The following is a 22553-nucleotide window of genomic DNA, read 5'->3' as shown; positions in this document are numbered from 1 at the left end:
GGAAATCATTGCATTCTTAATATTCATAAGAAAAACAGATCTAGTTTTTCTAATAAAAATAATTCCAAATAGTGTATCTTAGAAATCAACTGAATAAAAAGAAAAACACAAAACATAATCAAATACCAGAGTAAAAAAATCACCTCTAAGAAGCATTAATGCAGAAGAGGTACATAATCCTAAGCAAAACTGAACTGACACTGTTTAAAAACAAAGACTAACAGATTTGTCCAATTCTTCATGGTCTTTGAAAAGATGGACTTAAAAGTGTAACATAAAGATTTAAATTAAAAAAAGAATTTTTAGGTAGGTGTAAAAAAAAAGTGAGCAAAAAACAGTGACCGTTTTTATTGAAAGAAACATCATAGAATTCAAACCTAAAAGGACTAGATTAAGGGAGAAAAGGTCAACACTTTATATTGATTCATAGTTCCCCAAAGAAGAGATTATAATTAAGAAACTTTGTGGCGTGAATATCAAGTCATTGAATTATATATATATATATATATATACAAAAGTGACTGCAGAAAATAAGTCCTTGAAAAAATACAACTTTAATGGGAGACTTTAGCAGTCCACTTTGAAATACAAAAAAAAAAAAATAGCATACCTGATTTAAACAATATAATTAGAAAGATGCTCTATAAATTAGATTAAATACTGTATTTTGGGAATACATGTTACAGTAAACATTATTTCCTAGTCAAAAAGAGAATTGACAATGTTAATACTAGTTAGCTAATTTGAGTTTAGTTCCATTTCAGGCACTTATCATTTCATTTAATCCTTACAACAATGCAATGAGAAGGACATTATTGAACATATTTAAAGATGCAGGAACTATAACTTAAAGAATTTACCTACTTTGTGCCCCCCACATCACAACTGTAGTGGGAGAAAAAGAATTTTAACTCCAGCGTGTGTGACTTTAGAGTTATGCTCCTAACCACTTTAATATACTCTCTCCCACCCAGATTGTTGTTGTTTAGTTGCTAAGTCATCTTTGACTCTTGTAACTTCATGAACTGCAGCACACCAGGCTTCCTGGTCCTCCACTATCTCCCAGAGTTTGCTCAAACTCATATCCATTGAATCAGTGATGTCATCCAACCATCTCATCCTCTCCTCATCCCTCAGTCTTTCCCAGCATCAAGGTCTTTTCTAGTGAGTCAGCACTTTGCATCAGGTGGCCAAAGTATTGGAGCTTCAACTTTAGCATCAGACCTACCAATGAATATTCAAGGTTGATTTTCTTAAGGATGGGCTGATTTGATCTCCTTGCTGTCCAAGGGACTCTCAAGAGTCTTCTCCAGCACCGTAATTTGAATGCATCAATTCTTTGGTGCTCAGCCTTTTTTGTGGTCCAAATTTCAAATCCGTACATGTTTGTGTTGCTGAGTTGTGCATAGTCGCTGCCGTGTCTGACTCTTTGTGACCCCGTGGACCTTAGCCTGCCAGGCTCCTCTGTCCATGGGATTCTCCAGGCAAGGATACTGGGGTAGGATGCCATGCCCTCCTCCAGGGGATCTTCCCAACCCAGGGCTTGAACTCAGGCCTCCCACATTACAGGCAGATTCTTTATGGTCTGAGTCACCAGGGAAGCCCAACTACTGGAAAAAATATCGCTTTGACTATGTGGACCTTTATTGGCAAAGTAGTATCTCTGATTTTGAATATGCAATCTAGGTTTGTCATAGCTTTTCTTCCAAGGAGCAAGCATCTTTTAATTTCATGGCTGCAGTCACTATCCACAGTGATTTTGGAGCCCAAGAAAATAAAATCTGTCTTTATTTCCACTTTGACCCCTTCTATTTGCCATGAAGTGATTGGACCAGATGCCATGATCTTAGTTTTCTGAATGTTGAGTTTTAAGCCAGCTTTTTCACTCTTCTTTTTCACCCTCATTGAGAGGCTCTTTAGTTCCTCTTCACTTCTGCCAATAGGGTGGTATCATCTGCATATCCGAGGTTTTTGATATTTCTCCTGGCAATCTTGATTCCAGCTTGTGAGTCTTCCAGCCTGGCATTTTGCATGATGTACTCTGCATGTAAATTAAATAAGCTGGGTGATAATAGTGGGCTTCCCTCATAGCTCAGTCAGTAAAGAATCTGCCTGCAGTTCAGGAGACCCAGGTTCAATTCCTGGGTCAGGACGATTCCCTTGGAGAAGGAAATGTGGTGACAATATACAGCCTCTATGTACTCCTTTCCCAATTTTGAACCAGTCTGTTGTTCCATATCTGGTTCTGTTACTTCTTGACCTCCATACAGGTTTCTCAGGAGACAGGTAAGGTGGTCTGGTATTCCAACCTCTTGAAGAATTTTACACAGTTTGTTGCAATTCACACAGTCAAAGGCTTTAGTATAGTCAGTGAAGCAGAAGTAGATGTTTTCTGAAATTCACTTTCTTTTTCTGTGATCCAACAAATGTTGGCAATTTGATCTTTGGTTCCTCTGCCTTTTCTAAATCCAGCTTGTAATTTAGAAGTTCTTGGTTCACATACTGTTGAAGCCTAGCTTGAAGGATTTTGAGCATTAGCTTGCTAGCATGTGAAATTGTAGTTCAAACATTCTTTGGCATTGCCCTTCTTTCAGAGCGGAATGAAAACTGACCTTTTCCAGTTCTGTGCCCATTGCTGAGTTTTCCAAATTTGTTGGCAGACTGAGTGCAGCACTTTAACAACATAATCTTTTATGGTTTTAAATAGGTTAGCTGAAATTCCATCATCTCCACTAGCTTTGTTCATACTAATGCTTCCTAAGGCCTACTTGAACTTCTGAGGCCACTCAAATTATATCACTCTATAAGAATTTTATAAGGGCCCATTCTCTGAGCACAATACAATAAAATTAGAAAGTAAGTTTCAATAAAAGATAATTTTAAAAACTTTTAATTAATCTTGGTTTTAGACAACAAAGAAACCCAGAACAAGCTAATGACACTGAAAACACTACATTAAAATGATATATGAGAAGCCCCCAATACATTTATTTTTGTTGTTGTTTTTCAATCACTAAGTCATGTCTGACTCTGCAACTGCATAGACTGCAGCACACCAGACTCCCCTGTCCTTCACTGTCTCTAGAGTTTACTCAGATTCCTGTCCATTGAGTTGATGATGCTACCTAACTATCTCATCCTCTGCTACCCCCTTATCCTTTTGCCTTCAATCTTTCCCAACTTCAGGATCTTTTCCAATGAGTTGGCTCTTCACCTCAGGTGGCCAAAGTATTGGACCTTCAGTTTCAGTATCAGTCCTTCCAATGAATATTCAGGGTTGAGCCTTAAATTATTTTATTCTTAAAAGCAAGAGAGAAAAAAATAAATGAGTTATGCACTTAATTCCAGATTTTAGGAGAAGGAGAAGCACAAAGGGAGTGCAAAAAAACATACCTAAGGACAGAAATTAACTAATTAGAACATAGCTTTCTAAAGGGAGAGAGAATCAGTATGAAAATACAAGCGCTGGATACACACACACACACAATTTTCATGAAACAAAGCTAAAACTTCCTGAGTGATACACTCTGATGTTTTAATTTCTTTAACAGACGTATTGAGTTATAACTGAGAAATACTAAACTACAAATATTTAATGTACACTATATAAAAAGTTTTGAAATAGGTATAGACTTGTAGAGTCATCAACACAATCAAGATAATGAAAATATCCAATATTATCAGAAATTTTCTCATGTCCTTATGTTATCCCTTCTTCTCACCTGTATTCCTTCCCCCACGCACAGAAAACCACTAGTGTGCTTTCTGTTACCATAGATTAGTTTTCATTTTCTATGGAATCATAAAGTATGCACTTTTTGGCCTGGCTTCTTTCACTGATTATGTAAGCATTCTGAGAGTTATCTACGTTATTTTATGTGTCAGTAGTTCATTTTTTTCATTGTTGAGTAATATTCCATTGTATAGATATACCACAATTTGTTTATTCATTAACATGCAAATATGGATTTGGATTGTTTCCAGTTTGAGTCTATTGCAAATAAACATTATTCTATTTGGTTTCTTGGTTTTAATCTGGTCATGGCCATCTTAAACTGACTGCACTACTAATGTGATGTATGTCACTGATTAGCAAATAGTGCCTGAAAACATGGAAGGCTTAAGGAGAAGGTTTCCTTGGTGGCCGAGCAGCAAAGAATCTGCCTGCAATGCAGGAGCCACAGGAGAGAAGGGTTCAGTCTCTGAGTCGGGAAGATCCCCTAGAGGAGGGCATGGCAATCCACTCCAGTGTTCTTGCCTGAAGAATCACAGACAGAGGAGCCTGGTGAGCTATAGACCAACTCAACAGACGCAGAGTTGGACATGACTAAACAGACTTAGCACAACACACACATATTAAGGAGAAGAGGCAGGAACAACAGGAAGATTATTCCTGCTACACTAGCATCCCTCATTCCATATGGATTGACCCTTCTACAAACCTGGCAATGAGCAATGTTAATAATTCACTTTTAGTGCTCCTGCTATTAACTAATATTCTTAACAGGACATTCATGGAAGTCAATGTAGAACAAAAATGAAACATTGGAAGATAGGGTTGGGGAGGAGAATGATTAGGACATGATATAGAATAGAAATTATAGAAGTGTGGATGAGGGCAATTGACAATGCATCAAGGACATGGTGTCAAGGAGCCTTGGCCCTTATGCTCCACCCTTCCTGTTCTTAGCCTGCAAGCTTTTGTTCACAGAGGCAATCAGTGTTTTGGTTATCATTCTGTGCACATGCAAACGTATAAGGACGTATGTGTGTGCTCACACACTCACAGTATGGAGCAGTAATATACTCTATGCACCCACTTAGCACTTCACTTTTTTACTCAGTATTCCAGATGAGTACAGATTAATTGTCCCATTTTTTAAAGACACACACATACACACCTTTCTTCTAATCATATGATACTTTATAACCCACATGTTGAAAACTTCCTTTTTAGAATTAATGTTCCTTGGTGGCTCAGCTGATAAAGAATCCGCCTGCAATGTAGGAGACCTAGGTTCCATCCCTGGGTTGGGAATATGCCCTGGAGAAGGGAATGACCACCCACTCTAGTTTTCTGGACTTGGGAATTCCATGGACTGTATAGTCCATGGGGTCGCAAAGAGTTGGACACGACTGAGTGACTTTCGCTTTGACTTCAAGATACCTAAAATCCATTACTAATGTTTTCATTGTTAAATGTCCTAGCCTGTAATAAAAGTAGTCTCTGTAAGACCCACTAGTTCTTTAAATGCATGAGGAACTTTAAATATACGTGAAGGAGTATAGTTAAAGGGAGAAAATATGAGGGAGTAAAATAAAATTTATACACTAACAAACCAACAGATCTTTACACACATATTATAGCATTCCTATGACGTGAAATACTACTATTTCCAACTTGAAGATAAGACACAACCTCCAGCATGGCCATTCTGGATAAGTTTTTACTGAAGGATAATATATGTATAGAAACATGACAAATAATAGCATACAATTCCGTGAATTCTTACATGCCCATTTAACCATTACCCATATCCAGGTTCGGCTTCCCTGGTGTCTCCTGCCTGCAATGTAGGAGACCCAGCTTTGATCCCCCAGTCTGGAAAATCCCCTGGAGCAGGGCATGGTAATCCACTCCATTATTCTTGCCAGGAGAATTCCATGGACAGAGGAATCTAGTGGGCTACAGTCCATGGGGTCACAAAATGTCAGATGGGACTGAACGACATTTCCTCCTCCTCCATATCTAGGTTTACAACATTACCAGCACCCCAGGATTCTCACTCTTGCCGTCTCATTGTCAGTTCAGATGTCTGGCTTAAAAACCAGTTATGAGACTGTATGACAGCATTAAGGGAATGGCCGTGACAGGGAGAGAAAAAACGTTTGAGTGAAGAGATCTGGAAGCCAGTTGATAGCAAAGGAGTCACAGACACACTCAACTTGTGAGCATCAAGTTATACACAGAATAGGTTTTATTGGGCAAAATCTCACAAACCAAGAAGCAGCTGAGCATGCCTGATACCCTGAGTTCTCATCTCCACAGATAGGACTCCAGGGGAAGGGCACCACACCTCTAATACTCTGCATATGTATAGGAACAGCTAAGAATGTTATAGGAACAGCTAAGAATACACAGCTAATCTGTATAGTTTACAGATTACCATGTAACACTGGAAGCTTCCTTCTCCAGAAAATGAGTGTCTTAGAAAGTCCATTCTGAAGCTCGTCAGCTAATATCCACCAGTTTTTAAATTGAGTCAATTCAGCCTCACTACGCTACCAAAACCGAAGAAGAAATGAGTTTAGAGGTCCCTCTGGACGTCCCTCCTTGGCTAGTGAGGAAGCAATATCAAAGAGTTGAGAGTGATCTGTTCCTTCAAGTGCTGCTGACAGGTCAAGTAAGACGAAGACTAAGAACTGACCTTTGCCTATAGCCATGGGGAGTTTACTGATCACCTAGGCAAAGCCATTATTAATGGAGCTGTGGAGGAAATATCTGAATGGGATGAAATTAAGAGCAACTGGAGAAAGGGATTGAAACTAGTGAATATAAGGGACTCTTCCAAAAAGTTTTGCTATCAACGGCAGAGAAAAAAATAGATGATCGCTGGGAGTTGAATTGGAATCAAGAATAGTTTTTCTTTTTAATATGATAATTATGACTATCTGTCAGGAATGAGTCAAGAGAGAACAAAAACTGAGAGTAGGGGAGAAGGGAGACAGAAATGTTCTGAGTGAAGCCATATGGAAACTTATGCACAAGAAGGGAGTCTGGCTTTAGTAGGAGTGGGAATTTGATGAATCCTGACAGGTGTACATGGACAGATGCTGGAAGGTGTGTAGGAATAGTGTCAGTGGCGATAGAGGGCTGGTTTCTGGACGCTCTCCTCCAATTACTTCAGTCTTCTCAGTGAACTAAGAAACAAGGTCACCAGCTAAAAGTGAGCATGGAGAAGAGGTGTTGGAGTTTGAGGGGAGATGAGAGATATGAAATAATCATCTGAAACTGTAAACCCTGGTATATAACTGATAAGTCATTCTGAATGGGCTCAGACAGTAGCATAATTAACAGCTACACACTTAAGCATTATTCACCCAGAAAAATATAGGCGTGCCTGAACTCATTTCTCACAAGACCCAAATCCTGACAGTTCCCCTCTATGACTTAACATCAAGAAGTTAAGTTACAACCTGTTCTCTGTGCTTCGCTTTCATTACAGCACTTCACTTAGGGGTTGAGAAGTGTTAAACCAATTTCCTTTTAGCCACTTGCCATTTTGCTCTTGTTGTTGTATTGTGTACACTAAGTTGTGTCCAACTCTTTTGTGACTGTAGCCTGCCAGGCTCCTCTGTCCATTGAATTTTCCAGGCAAGAGTACTGGAGTGGGTTGCCATTTCCTCCCAGGGGATCTTCCCAGACAAGGGTAGTACTCCTGACTTTGGCACTGGCAGATGGATTCTTTACTTCTGAGATAGCAGGGAAGCCCCCAGTTCACTATTAGTTACTGTTGAACAAGAGCCATATCAACCATGTAGCACCTCCAGGAACTGGGTGCACATGTGTACTTCTGGCAAGATAAGAGCTTGTTTATTCTGTTTCCTTTTGTTAATTCTTTGTTTCAACCAGGAAAAAACCTAGGTTTCTCAGCTTCATTTTAGTTATGGTGTGTCAAAAGGAGACCATCCACATAAACTGAGATCACTCAGTTTTGTTTCACAGGCACATTTGCCAAATTAAAATCTGGGTTATTTCCCCTCATGGGGAAAAGAAAAGGAAATGATATTCTCAAGTCTGGCTTAGTGCATCCATAAAAAGAAGGAGCAATTTTTCTCTGTTCTTGAAAGCATCTCTATTCCAGCTGTCACTGTGGAAAAAATAGGAAAGAAAGACTGAGCTTTACAGAATTCATTTTGATCATTCAGTATGCTTTCAAAATGATGCTAGATTTGATTTTAAAGAAATAATAAACATGTAATGGAAGGTCCATTTAGCAGTCATTTTGGCTTGAACTTGAAGTGGATGATAAGATAAGAATAACAGATGGAGAGAAAAGACATGAGAAGAGTAATTTTATAAACTAAATCCTGAGCTCAGTATTTTTGGGGATCCTAGTTAAATATTAACTTTTCAATGTCTTTTTTTGTGTGTGTGATAATAACAAGTGGGGGATGCAAAAGTTATTCACAACATTCTATTACATCCAAAATGCCAGAAAATCTATTCAAGGCTTCCTATAGGAATAAATGAATAAAACTGAAGAGACCTCTAGGAGGAAATTATATGGTTGTGTCATAGTGCCACCTGGCCTATACAATACTTTGCTCACATGTCATCAATTTGCTAATGCAAACATGAAATTGACTATATTTTACATGGAAATTGTATATTTTCAGACACTGGATAAATTTGAAATGCCAGTCCTTCAAAGAGAAAAAAATAATTTATAGCATACTGCATATAGAAAGCTTTCTATTTGGATGATTTGCTGATTTTTGAGCAGTCCTGAAGTGACCATTTCCAGATACAAATGCCTTTATCTCAGATACCATCATTATTATAGATTGCTAGCATTATTATCAGACTAGAAAATTTAGGATGAATGCAGGAGAGGAAATGAGACAACTATAACCCAAATACTATTGCTTATAATTAGAATTTATAAATAAGGAACACTAATTTAAATTTTGTAGGATATAAAACTTTTTTAAACCTTCAGGTGAATTCAGTTGCATTTTTATATATAGTTTACAGCTATTTGTTCATTTTAAATTATGATGTCTTGGTTTTGAAATTTATTCATGGTTTTAAAGCTAGATATACTTCCTAACAGGAGCACAGGACACCTATTCATCAAAGCAATAAACAACGTTTTTCTTTTCTTGCCATATATACTCTGTTTTAAGGTAGAACGAGGAATAGACATTTAAGAACATTTCAGAAGACTTGGCACACGATCAGCATGTGCAGAGGCTTGCTCCCTATGCTGCATATAATTTTTTTCAGACTGTGTTTTGGTAGGAGCTTATCCAGATTAGCTATAGAGCAAAGGAATGTTCGAGCAGGAAGGAACCCCAGAGAGGGTCTAGGGCTCGAGGCCAACTCACCCTGCCTGTTTTATAAATTCTCCTGAAGAAGGAAAGAGACTTGCCCAATGTTGCATTAATGTGTAGCACGGCCCCCATCTACTATTTAGAACATTTAGGAAAGATGTACCATGTGTATACACAAGTACAGACTTGGGGTCAGACTAACCCACATTAGAATCCTTGCTAAACTGAGAGCTAGTTATGTAACCTTGAGCTAGTTACTCCTCCTTTCTAAAACCCAGCTTCCATATTGTAAATTAGAGATAACATAACACAAAGGGTTATCATGTGAACTATGTGAGATAATCAGTTCAACAGGTCATTGCACATAGAAAATAATAACACAGGAAATCTAGAAATCCACTATGCTCACATTTATGGTGGTATTGTAATACATACTGAAAAAAATCTGCTCTAAATTGCTTAAAAATTAAATTTGAATGGAGTTTTATCAAGAAGTTATTCAGAATGTTTAAATTATACTGATGAATCTCACTAGTTGCACAGGGTGTTATACTGAACCCAGAGCACTAAAGCACCCAGAGTGCCTATGTAAAACCAAGCCACATTGAAAGAGATCTGTGCAAGTGAGCGGTGGATGACTCATGGACCCATCTGCAGGGAAAATGAACATGCTGTAGATACATACATACATGGCTGGCAATTTTAAGTAAACTAGTCCTCTTGATTTATCCTTTTTCATTAACTGAATCTGAATATGATCATATTAAAACCAGATTTTGACATCCTCAAAGAATAGGTTACCATTTTAACGAATGTAGGAAAATTCTATATAATACTCTTATTCTTTAGAATTGATGAATCCAGTTATTTGATCTTCGTGTAAGAACTCTGAACCTGAACATCAAACGTAGTTTTGCAAAGTATAGTCAATAAGATGCTAATCAAGAGTGATGGCCAACTGGCACTTAAGTAACTTTTTGGCTGAGAGGCAAATTGCACTGGGGTCAGAGAGAAAGTCAAGTCCCTGAAGATTCTCTCATAACACTCTAAACAGCAATAGTGCCATTGTTCTGATAAGGGGCCCCTTGCTCAAGGCTTCCTTGTAAGTATATAATCTAAAACAGATTCAGATAGTAATGACTCTTGTTGGAACAAGCTTTTAAGTGCCAAAAAGTTCTTCAAAAATATATGTAAAAGTTAAAAAAACTTTTAGAAAATGAAAGTGTTAGTTGCTCAGTTGTGCCTGACTCATTGCGACCCCATGGACTGTAGCCTGACACTGCGTCAGTCAGGCCATTGAGGAGCCATGGAACACAGCCTGCCCTTTGGAAGAGCCTGTGGTGGGCAGAAATGGCTCAGCTCTAGTAGCCAGTCACTGGTTGGGTACAGCCTAAAGAGACTGAAGCCTTGGTGTGAAAATTATGGTAGATCCAAAGACTGGGCCTCAGGAGACTGTCTGCCACCACAGTTCTTGGACTAAGTTCTCTGGGAGGGAGATCTAAGCATTTCCTTCAATGCTATAGATGCCTTCCTAAAATCATATCCATCTCCAGCTGGGTTCCTTAAAAAGATAGGAGGAATAGTTAAGAATGATTGAAATAAGAATTATATACATTTTACTATATATGACATATATGCAATGAAATAAAGTTAACAGCTGGGGTTCAGATAATCACTTCCAGTTTCTGCACACAGGCATTGGTAAAACCTTTGATCTAACGTGGTCTAAGCAATTGCTTTTATGGTAAGTTCAAGTTTCCTTCTCAGCTATTTTATGGCTTGGGTTTCTTTTATCTAAGTTTCGTGCAATTGTAGGTTGAAATGGCTTTTCCATCAAATAATTGACCATATTACCGATAATACTACAGAATTATCAGTCTCAACTGCTCTTTCATTAATTCTGACTGTGCACTTTCAGTAGCTTAAAAAAAGTTAAAGAGTGTTCTTTATTTCACAAAAGTTAAAGAGTGTTCTTCCTTCTTTGACAGTCACTGTTACATGGGAATGATGAATTCACTTGTAAGACCTGTCACAGCTCTGCTGTTTCTGAGCTGTCTCTGTTGTTCTACACAGGGAAGACCAGGTGGAGAGGCAGTGGGGTGGGTTTCATGTCCCTGGCTTTGGGGCAGAAAAGTAATTGCAGGGTTTGAGTCCAAGAAGAAGCAAATTGCAGTCTGTTAGGCTCTGCCTCTGTATATGACACTGCTAAAACCTCTCACTGTAATGACCCAGACATGTTTCCACCAGTTTCTAACTTCTATATCTAAACTATACCAACACCATCCCCAGGCCTAGTCAGACCAGCCTCTTGTCTGGCATCATCTAGAATTTCTATTTTTAAAAGAATCATCTTCAGTCTCTAACTAAAACTTTTCCTTTGGGTAGAAGTTTAAGAATCACAAAGTGCTGCATATGCAGGGCATTCAAGCAGAAAAGCTATCCATGTCTTCTTTGAAATCTTCTAGGGAGCAAGAGATACAGAGTTTCTCCTTAGCAAATCCTGTGCCCAGATAAATTAACAAAGCACAGATGACCTCCTGAGCTAAACCCTTTACCATGATAGCATAATCCAACCTTAACCTAAAATGTGCCAAGAATTCTGACAACTCCTCCCCAAGAAAGAATGCATGTCTCCTCCCTACTTACACCAAGATGATAATCTACTAGGCTCAGAGATGGGGTGCCAGATCACAGAAGAAATAAAACAAATTGATTATATGGGAGCTGCAATGAGTGACCAGCCTTATCCCACTTTAAACTCTTCCTTTTCTTCACAGTATACAGGTAACTTGGGCTTACATGATGCCGAGGGAGGCCTCATGGGGATTTTTAACACAACTGTCATTCTCTGTGACTCATTTTTGCTTGAATGGTTTTAAGACCTCTCCAGAAAGTTGAGTTAATGGAAAAGTCAAATTTTAATGTAAACAATTCTTATTGAAAGTAAAACTCTCTAATCTATTGCTTTGTGTTGTTAATGGAAGAGAGATTTCAGACTTAGCTTGAGTCAAATTTTATCCCAGCACTTGGCTACACTACCTGTTTCTTAAACCAAAGCAGATGTTATTACTTTCATCTTTATAAAAATTATTGCTCTTTAAAAAAATTACAGAAGTTGTCTTTGCTCACTAGAGGGCAAAAAAACTAACAAAACTATATGAAGACTGAATTTGTGTAAGTTTTAAATACTCATTGGAAAAAATTCAAACAGTAAACAAAATATATGAAATACAGAGTGAATGTTCACCTTTCCCCACTTGCCCTTCCCCATTTTCCCTCTCTAGGGGTAACCCAGATCTTTTGCTATGCATTTTTACTAAAGTTGGTTCATACTATAGTTTTCTGCAACTTTTTAAATTTAATAATATATCAGTAACAGAAGTCATGCCAGAAGTGAAGACTGATACGTTTCATTCTTTGTATATCTGCATCCCACTCCATTGTATAAAATTTTTATTTAATTGAGTATACTAAGGAGCATTTTGTCCTCAATTTTTCTCTATTGCCATTAAATATGGAGTAAGTATTGTCCATATGTCTTTGTCCTTCGGTAAATGTTACTCTAGGATAGTCCCAGAAGCAGAATTGATGGTTCAAAGGGTTTGCAGAATTTAAAATTTTATGTATGTAGCCAAATACCTTTTGAAAATGTTACTAATCATATATAACCATCATTATATGGGAATGCCCCTTTTCTAATGCATTTGTCATCCTAGATGTTATCAATCTTTTATTAATTTAATCTTTGTTTAGTCAGTTCAGTCGCTCAGTTGTGTCCGACTCTTTGCGACCCCATGAATCGCAGCATGCCAGGCCTCCCTGTCTATCCCAAACTCCTGGAGTTTACTCAAACTGATGTCCATCGAGTCAGTGATGCCATCCAGCCATCTCATCCTCTGTCATCCCCTTCTCCTCCTGCCCCCAATCCCTCCAGGCATCAGGGTCTTTTCCAATGAGTCAACTCTTCGCATCAGGTGGCCAAAGTATTGGAGTTTCAGCTTCAGCATCAGTCCTTCCAATGAACACCCAGGACTGATCTCCTTTAGGATGGACTGGTTGGATCTCCTTGCAGTCCAAGGGACCCTCAAGAGTCTTCTCCAACACCACAGTTCAAAAGCATCAATTTTTCGGCGCTCAGCTTTCCTCACAGTCCAACTCTCACATCCATACATGACCACTGGAAAAACCAAGTACTGGGGTATAATTGATTTTCAATGCTATGTTAATTTTAGATATACAGCAAAGTGGTACATATATATACATATATATTTAGTATCTATATATATGTCTCCACTCCTTTTCAGATTCTTTTCCCATATAAGTTATTATAAAATATTGAGTTCCCTGTGTTATACAGTAGGTTCTAGTTGATTAGCTATTATATCAATCTTTCTGATGTGTTATTTCAGCATTTGGAAACCACTGAAAACATTAATACCTTTAGAGATAAATTTCCAAACATGGAAATATGTCTAACATTCTAAGGTTGAGAAAGATTTGGGTGCATACTTCATATACCAAAAACTAAGAGGTGGAATAAGTGACTACAGTAAGGAGATCCATGTATTAGCAGTTAGGAATCCTTTCTCCCATCTGGTGGCCCCCAAATTGATAAGAATTAAAAGAGTGGCAGTGACCCCTAAGTTACTTTCAAAGTTTCAATCTTTTCAACATTTCAAGATTGAGTATAATGAGGTGAAAATATCATAGACTTTGAAGTCAGTTAGAACTGAGATCAAAATCTCTACTTTCATTTTGAGTAAGTGAGTGAATGCTCTTTTGGTTTGGTTTCCTGAAATGAAAAGTGGTGGTATTTGGTCTTATCTCAAGGCAGAGTCAACTAAGTGAGGAAATAGTCTTTGATGAACAAGTGGGTAAGTATGACGATGTAAAAATTACATCTCTCTTTATAGAAACACAATACCATTTTTAAAAAGTCAAAAGATAAAGAATGTGGAATCATTTTAATGTTGCTTTTATTCATATAATTTAACAAAATTTTGTGAATTTACAAGTATATACCCCTAAAAGGAATTTCTGGGTAAAAGGATACATGCATTTAAAATTTTATCAACATGCCAAATTGTCCTAAAGACAGATTTTACCTATTTACATTCTTAATTGATGTTGAATAAGAATGTCTTTTTCTCCACACCCTGACTGATAATGTATTTTACTAATATGTTTTTTTCAATATGATAGACTAATAAAATTTTTATTGCTTTGATTTACATTTTTAGCATGAATAAATTTGAGCATCTTTTCATATGTTTATAATTATTTTTATTTTTCTGTTAGTTGTCTCTTCTTAATCATCCTTGAAATATTTATTTTTCTACTGGGCAATTTGTCTATTTTTTGAAATCAGTTTTTAAGACTTCTTTACAGGTTAATTAGATTTTTCTCTGTCTTATCTGTTGCATATAAATTTTCATTCTATATTCTTTAGTGTTCATTTTTTTCTATCATGGAAATATGTTAAGTTTTAAAGTTAAAATTCTAGAATATATATAAGCATAAATTATATTATGATTATCTATATCTATATATAATGAATTTCTTATAATCCAAAATATATATGACCCATAATAAAGTCAGTAGGAAATATGAAACACCAAATTTCTGCCCATTGAGTGAAACTATGTTACAAATTTTATTTCACAGTGATCTGCAGTACAATTTTGTATTTATATAAAGAGAACAATGAAAATGGAAATACAAATAAACTTATACTTGGCACACAAACTCCTTAAAAATATGAATTCTCAGGGAAAACAGATAAATTAAACAACTACTTTGTTTTAAAACTGTATAACTACTTAATTCATCTCTGTGAATGTGTAAATAGTTTCTAATAGATTAATTTATCGCTCATCTTAAATAAATATTTCAATTTTGACAAGAACATTCTACAAATGAAGACTTAGCCAAAAGAAGGGATTTTGCAATTGGAATTGCATGCTCAGAAAGATGAATTTGGGGTATAGCAGTGTGAGAAGATAGTGGGGAATTTTATCAGGGAAACTTTGATGACCTTGATTTGTGCCACAGAAACTGGGCTGCTGCTTCTGCCTATTCTGCCTGATTCAGCCCTATTATGACCACTTTCAATAATTTAAAGTTACTAATGCTGTTTATTTCTGCAAACTTATTTCCAAAGAGCACTCGAACAGGGAGAAAACAGGCTCTTAGTTGTGTTTTGATAATTTTCATTTTAGAATCAACACCCATCATGCATTAGGCATACAAATGTGGTTCAAAATGTTTATTAACTCTTTTGTGAGTTATAAACACTTAAGTGAAACAGTTGATGTATTTATGTTATTGTTGAGTTGCTCAGTTGTGTCTGACTCTTTGCAACCCCATGGACTGTAGCCCACCAGGCTCCTCTGTCCATGGGATTCTCCAGGCAAGAACACTGGAGTGGGTTGCCTTTCCCTTCTCCAGGGGATCTTTCTGACCCAGAGATCAAACCTGGGTCTCCTGCACTAAGGTGGATTCTTGACCATCTGAGCCACTGGAGAGCCCATAATTCTCCAGAAGGCACCTCACTTCCTTTTTCAGAAGAAGGGGGCTTGTAAAACATTAAATAGAAAAAAAAGGGGGGGGGATAAATAAAAAAATAGACAATAAGGCATACAGAATAAAAACTGTCTGTTGTTATACATAAAAATTATATAATAAATTGGTGAGAGGATGTACCTCATTTTACATTATACAATGAATGTGCTTCTAGAATGTTGCTTGTGAATCAAATTATTTTAAAGCAAATTACACATTTAATCTACTAAAGGAGCTTGCCATTCCAGCATTTATCAAGTGCAGAATTTTAGGATCATATGAACACTCAACTTCTGATACAGATGAAACTTGTGCTATGCAGATTCAGCTTTTATTCTCCCTGATTTAAAAGAAAACTTTTATAATAGCTGGAAATGGACTATAACCTTTAACTTTGTGAATCACTATGTTGTACATATGAAACTTAATACTGTAAATCAACTATACCTCAATAATAAAAAAAGAAAACTAGTGTGTAAAAGTATAAAAGTCCTTGTTCTTTCATTCCCCCACTCCATGCAACTTTCTAAAATTTTTCATGCCCTGGATAGTATCACCAATTCAACGAACAAGAGTGAGCAAACTCTGGGAGTTGCTGATGGATAGGGAAGCCTGGCAAACTGCAGTCCATGAGGTCGCAAAGGGTTGGATGTGACTTAGCAACTGAAAAGAATAACAACAGAGAAAACCATGGTTAATAATTTAATGTAATCTTTCCAAATAATTAAAAAATTAATATTCATATATGTGGGGAAATTTTTAAAGTTTTTTCTCTCAGATAGATGTTTTTGGTCTGCTGGTTTAAAAACACAAAATGGTTGGCTGCCGTGGATAACTGGAGAGGATGTGGAGGAGTCTCAAGAATGGACCTGACCCAGAAAAGCTCTGGGTTCCCATTCCACCCTTACATCTACCTTATTGCATGATGTGGTCCAGTTGTTTTGCTTCTCTCATCAGCTTGCTCACGATAGGATAATCACACCTTCTTCACAGGACTGCTGTGAAGAAACATTGACATACTTGCTGTGAATGTGCTTGGAATACTCTATAATGTTAGGAGAATGTATGAGAAACAAATTTTAGGAAACAAACTTAATTTTGACCGACATTGTGATTTACTATTTGTCTACAACAGTTGAGACCTGTTTGACTTAGCTCTCAAAATTTCTTTCATTCAAGACATCATGAGTTCCTCTGGTTAACATGCCTCAGCCTTTACCTTGTTTAGCATGTGCCGCAGAGGGCCAATGACCTTGAGGAAAGTGCTGTTACGCTGCAGGCCCTCTCTCTCCTCAATAGTCTAGGCCCTGCCTAAGCATTTTTCCCAGCCAGGAATTCTCCAGCAGTTCCTCCCCTCCCCTTGATCTTTCCTGGCTTCACTGGGTGGATACCAGGTAGGATAGGCAGGTCTATTCCTTTGATACACAAAGGGATCATCAATATTATTCTTCCTGGGTTTTCACGATACCCTTGGAGAAGGCTGATTAGCAAATTAGATAGTTTATTTAGTAACTGGAAATATTCTGTGTGCCTGATTTCTATAAAGTTGCTATGAAAAACTTTTTCATATCTGCTCAGATTACCTTCTCATTCACATTCCTTTTTTATTTTTATATTTCCTCTTATTTTAAAAATAAAGAGGATAAATAGAAAGAACCAAGTAACATGTGAAAAGAAAGAGTAGGAGATGATTGAATGTGAAAGCAAAGAAGGGATGGAAATGCCCTGATCATGGTAAGATTGCTAAATTCACTTCTGTGGAGCATAGGCTGAGTGACAATGGAAGTTGGATCAGAGCTGGGGGTCCTAGCACATCTCTCAAACTTCAAGACTTCTGCTATTTCCATTATTCCAGAGAACCTAGTTGAAGGTTCATAGCTCTCCTCTATTTTGTGGTGATCATAATGGGATTGAATTTGATAGTGGCAACAGAATTTATGAAGGATTTTGATGAACTGGAATATAACTAAGGCAGAGGCCTAGGATGGCATAAGGTCTGGAAAACTCATCACATGAGAAGTAGTGGAAAGACCTACATGTGTTTGGCCTGGAAGAGAGGTAACTTATGGTGAGACATGCAGAAAGTGTGTCTCATGGAAAAAAACAAATTTAAATTTCTAGTTTTTCCCTGTGTGCTTTAGAGATAGAATCAGGTATAATAATAGAATATCAGATTCTGGCTAAAGTACTTTTAACAATTGGTGCGATCACAGAATGGAACTTGTTTTCCAGTGAGGGAGCTAATGGGTTACACATCAACATAATTATCCAGAGAGAAGCTGGAGGATTGTCTATCAGCTACTTTTTAAAAACAAGCTTTTGCATGTAGTGGCAGGATAGAGAAAATAATCTCAAAATATTTAAAACAGTTTTAAAAATCTTTACACTTAAATCATTTAAAGGGGAGCATTCATTCATGAGTCTCTGTAGAGACCTGTCTTGTCTGGTTCCTTTCTACCTGCTAGCTGCACATGGATGGCATTGCCCAGGCCCTGAGCTTTCCTGGGGGTGACTCTGACTCCCCCAGAGAGAGTTAAGACAATCATATTCCTTTTAATTTTTAAGAGCTCTGAATTGAAATACCTACTCTTTGAGATTCATAAAATAAATGGTGAACAAGCTCTAATACTGGCTCTGGGACCGCCTCATAAATCTTGGCTAAGAATTTCCAGATTAGGAAATAGATTTTTCCCGGTTGGCTTTCAACAGAGGAAAGGAAGGGTAAATTCATTCCTCAGTTGTTTTCTTCCCTTCATGATTCCCCTGCCACCCTCTCAACCAATGCAATTGGGAGTGAAGGCTAGGGACAGGGTGGGGAGAGTCAAGTGTGCTCTTGTAGAGCATTCACAACTGTCACAGGCTCAACTTCATAATATGCTGCTGAGTCCTGGGCAAGGAAGACATTCCCAGCATTTTTCCACCTGCAACCTGGCTTTCCTGAACCCCTTATCCTAGGAGAGTTTTCTCTGAGCAGCTCTTCAGTGATTTACCTATTTATTATGTTTATTATTGTTCACTGTTCCCCCAACTAGAATGCGAGTCCCGTGAAGGCAAGGCCTCTGTGAGCATGTCAGGTACGTTTTATTCCCTGATGCATCTTAAGTCCCTAGAACAAATCTGGCATGGTGCAGCCTCTCCAGTACTTGTTGAATGAAAGAACCTGGTGGATGGGAATTCAGTGTTAATTTTAAAAAATCCTTTAAAGTAAGTGTGTTTTATCTTTAGACTAATTTTACCAGCAAATATTGCCATGGTTTAAATTCTCCAGCAAAACAGGAACAGTAGAATTTGGGAGACAATAGCAGTAACCCAGGCAGAAAAGATGATGGTGGTTCAGACCAGGTGCTAGGTATAGAGGGCTCAAGGAGAGACCCAATTCTGAACATCAAGTATGACAAAATGTGGAGGGTGGCAGTCTGGTGCTCTGTCTAAAGACCTAGGTTTGAGGTACAAATTTGGAAGCTCTGTATTTTCATTCAGCTTGATTAAATATTTATTGGGCATCCTACCATTTGCTGGGCACCCACCTAGACATTTTAGATACAAATTGTAAGAATATATAGTACCTCCCTCAGAGGCCTCATAATTAATGTGAACAGTAGACATATTAATAAAAACTGAAATATTTAACAAAAGTAGTTATAAAGACCAATGAGGACACAGATACAGGGAGAGTTAATTAATTCCACCTTTGGGAAAAGTCAGGCATGAAACAATTGAGTTGGAATTTGAAGGTTAAGGAGAATCTCCATATCTGGTCAAAGTAGAATATTCCAGGCAGACAGGAAGGCTTGGTAAGTACAACTTCATGTTTCATAAGTTAAAGGTACTCTGTCATGCCTTCAGTTCAGTTCAGCTCAGTTCAGTCGCTCGGTCATGTCCGACTCTTTGCGACCCCATGAACCGCAGTACGCCAGGCCTCCCTGTGCATCACCAACTCCTGGAGTTTACTCAAACTCATGCCCATCGAGTTGGTGATGCCATCCAGCCATCTCATCCTCTGTCGTCCCCTTCTCCTCCTGCCCCCAATCCCTCCCAGCATCAGGGTCTTTTCCAATGAGTCAACTCTTTTGCTGAGGTGGCCAAAGTATTGGAGTTTCAGCTTCAGCATCAGTCCTTCCAATGAACACCCAGGACTGATCTCCTTTAGGATGGACTGGTTGGATCTCCTTGCAGTCCAAGGGACTCTCAAGAGTCTTCTCCAACACCACAGTTCAAAAGCATCAATTTTTCGGTGCTCAGCTTTCTTCACAGTCCAACTCTCACATCCATACATGACCACTGGAAAAAACCATAGCCTTGACCAGATGGACCTTTGTTGGCAAAGTAATGTCTCTGCTTTTTAATATGCTATCTAGGTTGGTCATAACTTGCCTTCCAAGGAGTAAGCGTCTTTTAATTTCACGGCTGCAGTCACCATCTGCCGTGTTTTGGAGACCCAAAAGAATAAAGCTGACGACTGTTTCCACTTGTCCTCCAATCTATGTTGCCATGAAGTGATGGGACCAGATGCCATGTTCTTATTTCTGAATGTCTGAGTGTTCAAGCGAACTTTATCACTTCCCTCTTTACTTTCATCAATGAGGCTTTTTAGTTCCTTCTTTCACTTTCTGCCATAAGGGTGGTGTCATCTGCATATCTTAGGTTATTGATATTTCTCTGGCAATCTTGAATCCAGCTTGTGCTTCTTCCAGCCCAGCGTTTCTCATGATGTACTCTGCATATAAGTTAAATAAGCAGGGTGACAATATACAGCCTTGATGTACTCCTTTTCCTATTTGGAACCAGCCTGTTGTTCCATGTCCAGTTCTAACTGTTGCTTCCTGACCTGCATACAGGTTTCTCAAGAGGCAGGTCAGGTGGTCTGGTATTCCCATCTCTTTCAGAATTTTCCACAGTTTATTGTGATCCACACAGTTGAAGGGTTTGGTGTAGTCAATAAAGCAGAAATAGATGTTTTTCTGGAACTCTCTTGCTTTTTCTGTCATGCCTTAACTTGTAGCAAACGAGTTAATGCAGTACCTGATGTATTTCCCCTCATAATCTAGAAAATATAAAGAGGCAAATACTACGATAGACCTAATATGATCATATATGAGATGATCTGACATATTTTATGTCTGGTTCCATAACTTTTTATATTAACCAATGTTTTTAGTGCATGATGACTTGTCTCTCAAAGATGGAGCAGTCAGTTCCCCTACCTCAGAGAATGAAGGCTCCAGATGAACCCAGAAGAAGAAAGAAGGTAATCTTTCTTTGCTAAGCATGGCCCTGAAATGGTCTCAGGGCACAAACACCAGAACTTAGAATATATTTTGTGAGTCCATCTGGCACCTGTCAAACTAGATCAAGTTTGGACTTGAAGGGGAGAAGTGGGAGCAAGGATAAGAAGGCACAGAGGTGATATAAAGAGAGAATTTGGCGATGCCAGAGTCTGAAGTGCCAGCTTGGAAGGTCATCTCAGAAGGAGTGGAGTCAGCATTCTAGGACTGCCTGATTTCCACTCCCGTCAGTACTGCCCTTTCAGCCAACCTGGCAGCAGCAGTGACCACCTGCCTGTGCCCGAATCTCTATGTGGGCAACTCCCCTTTTACAAGCCCCAGACACTGATAAGCACTCCTACTGCTCTAGGAGTATAAAACCCCAGAAGTCAAAGGATTAGGGGTGGTTCTGAGGGAAAGGACATGAATTTGAGCAAACTCTGGAAGATAGTGAAGGACAGGGAAGCCAGGCGTGCTGCAGTCCATGGGGTTGCAGAGTCGGACACAACGGGCCACTGAGGGAAAGGAAGCCTCATTAGACTAATGATAGAGGGGATAGAGCTGGGGCAGGACCAGATCAAGATCAACACCCACCTGGCTCAGGATGGGACAGTGTGATCCACACCCTGTCTAGCATCTTCCCCCTCCTTTCCTGTTGGGTGTCTTTGCCTTGAACAGTTGGGTTGCTGAGCCACAGCTGAGCACCAGAAAGGACTTCAAGGAACAGAGTTTTCCACTTCTTTGATTCCTTTAAAAACAGGGGTATCTGACGTGACATCTGCTGCCCCCAAGTCTTTGGTCCTGTGTTTCTCCTTCCATTTTTGCCCCCTCCCCCACTCTGGACTGCGCCCCCCACCCCCACCCTGTTCTATTTTCCATGCCCTGGGGATTTTTGTTTTATTCTAGTACTAAGAAGCTTGGTTTCTTTAAGTTGTTGTTTAAACATTTATCTCTGGGTATAATATATATATGTATTTTACAGGATTCTGAGATATATACACACACACATAATTTAGTAAACCCAAGCTGTTAAATAAATGACATTACAAGTGGCTGTCAGTAGTAAAGTAAATAGTAAAAAGATAGCGTGACTCGCTGGTCTGTCAGATCTCAGACAACCTGGAACTGGACTTTTGAACTTTCTGCTTAGAAAAGCCTGTGGTGACGAGAGTTTGATGCTTTAACAACATGACAGGCTTATGCAGAACGGTACTGATTTTCTAAAGCACGTTGACAGCTTCTCACTTTATTTTCCCTGCAGTGGAATGAGGTGGAAAGGCCCGTATTTGACAGATGTCCTGCGCAGGACATTTAAAAGCCACGTTCCCTAGGTTGCACACAAGGACAACCCGGGGACTGAGGCCTGTGTCTGAATACCCACCTCCCTGTGCCCCAGGGTCTGGACATACTCCTGTTCTAACATGCCTTGTGTCCTTGGTAAATTACTTCATCTCTCCTGCCTCTGTTTTCTAACCTCTAAAATGAGGTTCTTCCTACTTTTAACTATCTTTTCACCATGCCCCAGCAAGTAGGAGTTTGCAAATTGGTTGCAGGTGGAAAGAAGCAGCGTTGGGTTTGCTAATTGCACTTTTCAAGCGGTCTCGTCCGTTTTCTCTCCCTTTCCAGCCGAGAGCTAATGTAAGCGTTTCTCTGAATTTGTTGACTGCACTT

This window comes from Cervus canadensis, chromosome 16, assembly GCF_019320065.1.
Source record: "Cervus canadensis isolate Bull #8, Minnesota chromosome 16, ASM1932006v1, whole genome shotgun sequence".
NCBI classification, from domain to species: domain Eukaryota; kingdom Metazoa; phylum Chordata; class Mammalia; order Artiodactyla; family Cervidae; genus Cervus; species Cervus canadensis.
Note: the sequence above shows the minus strand (reverse complement) of the source record.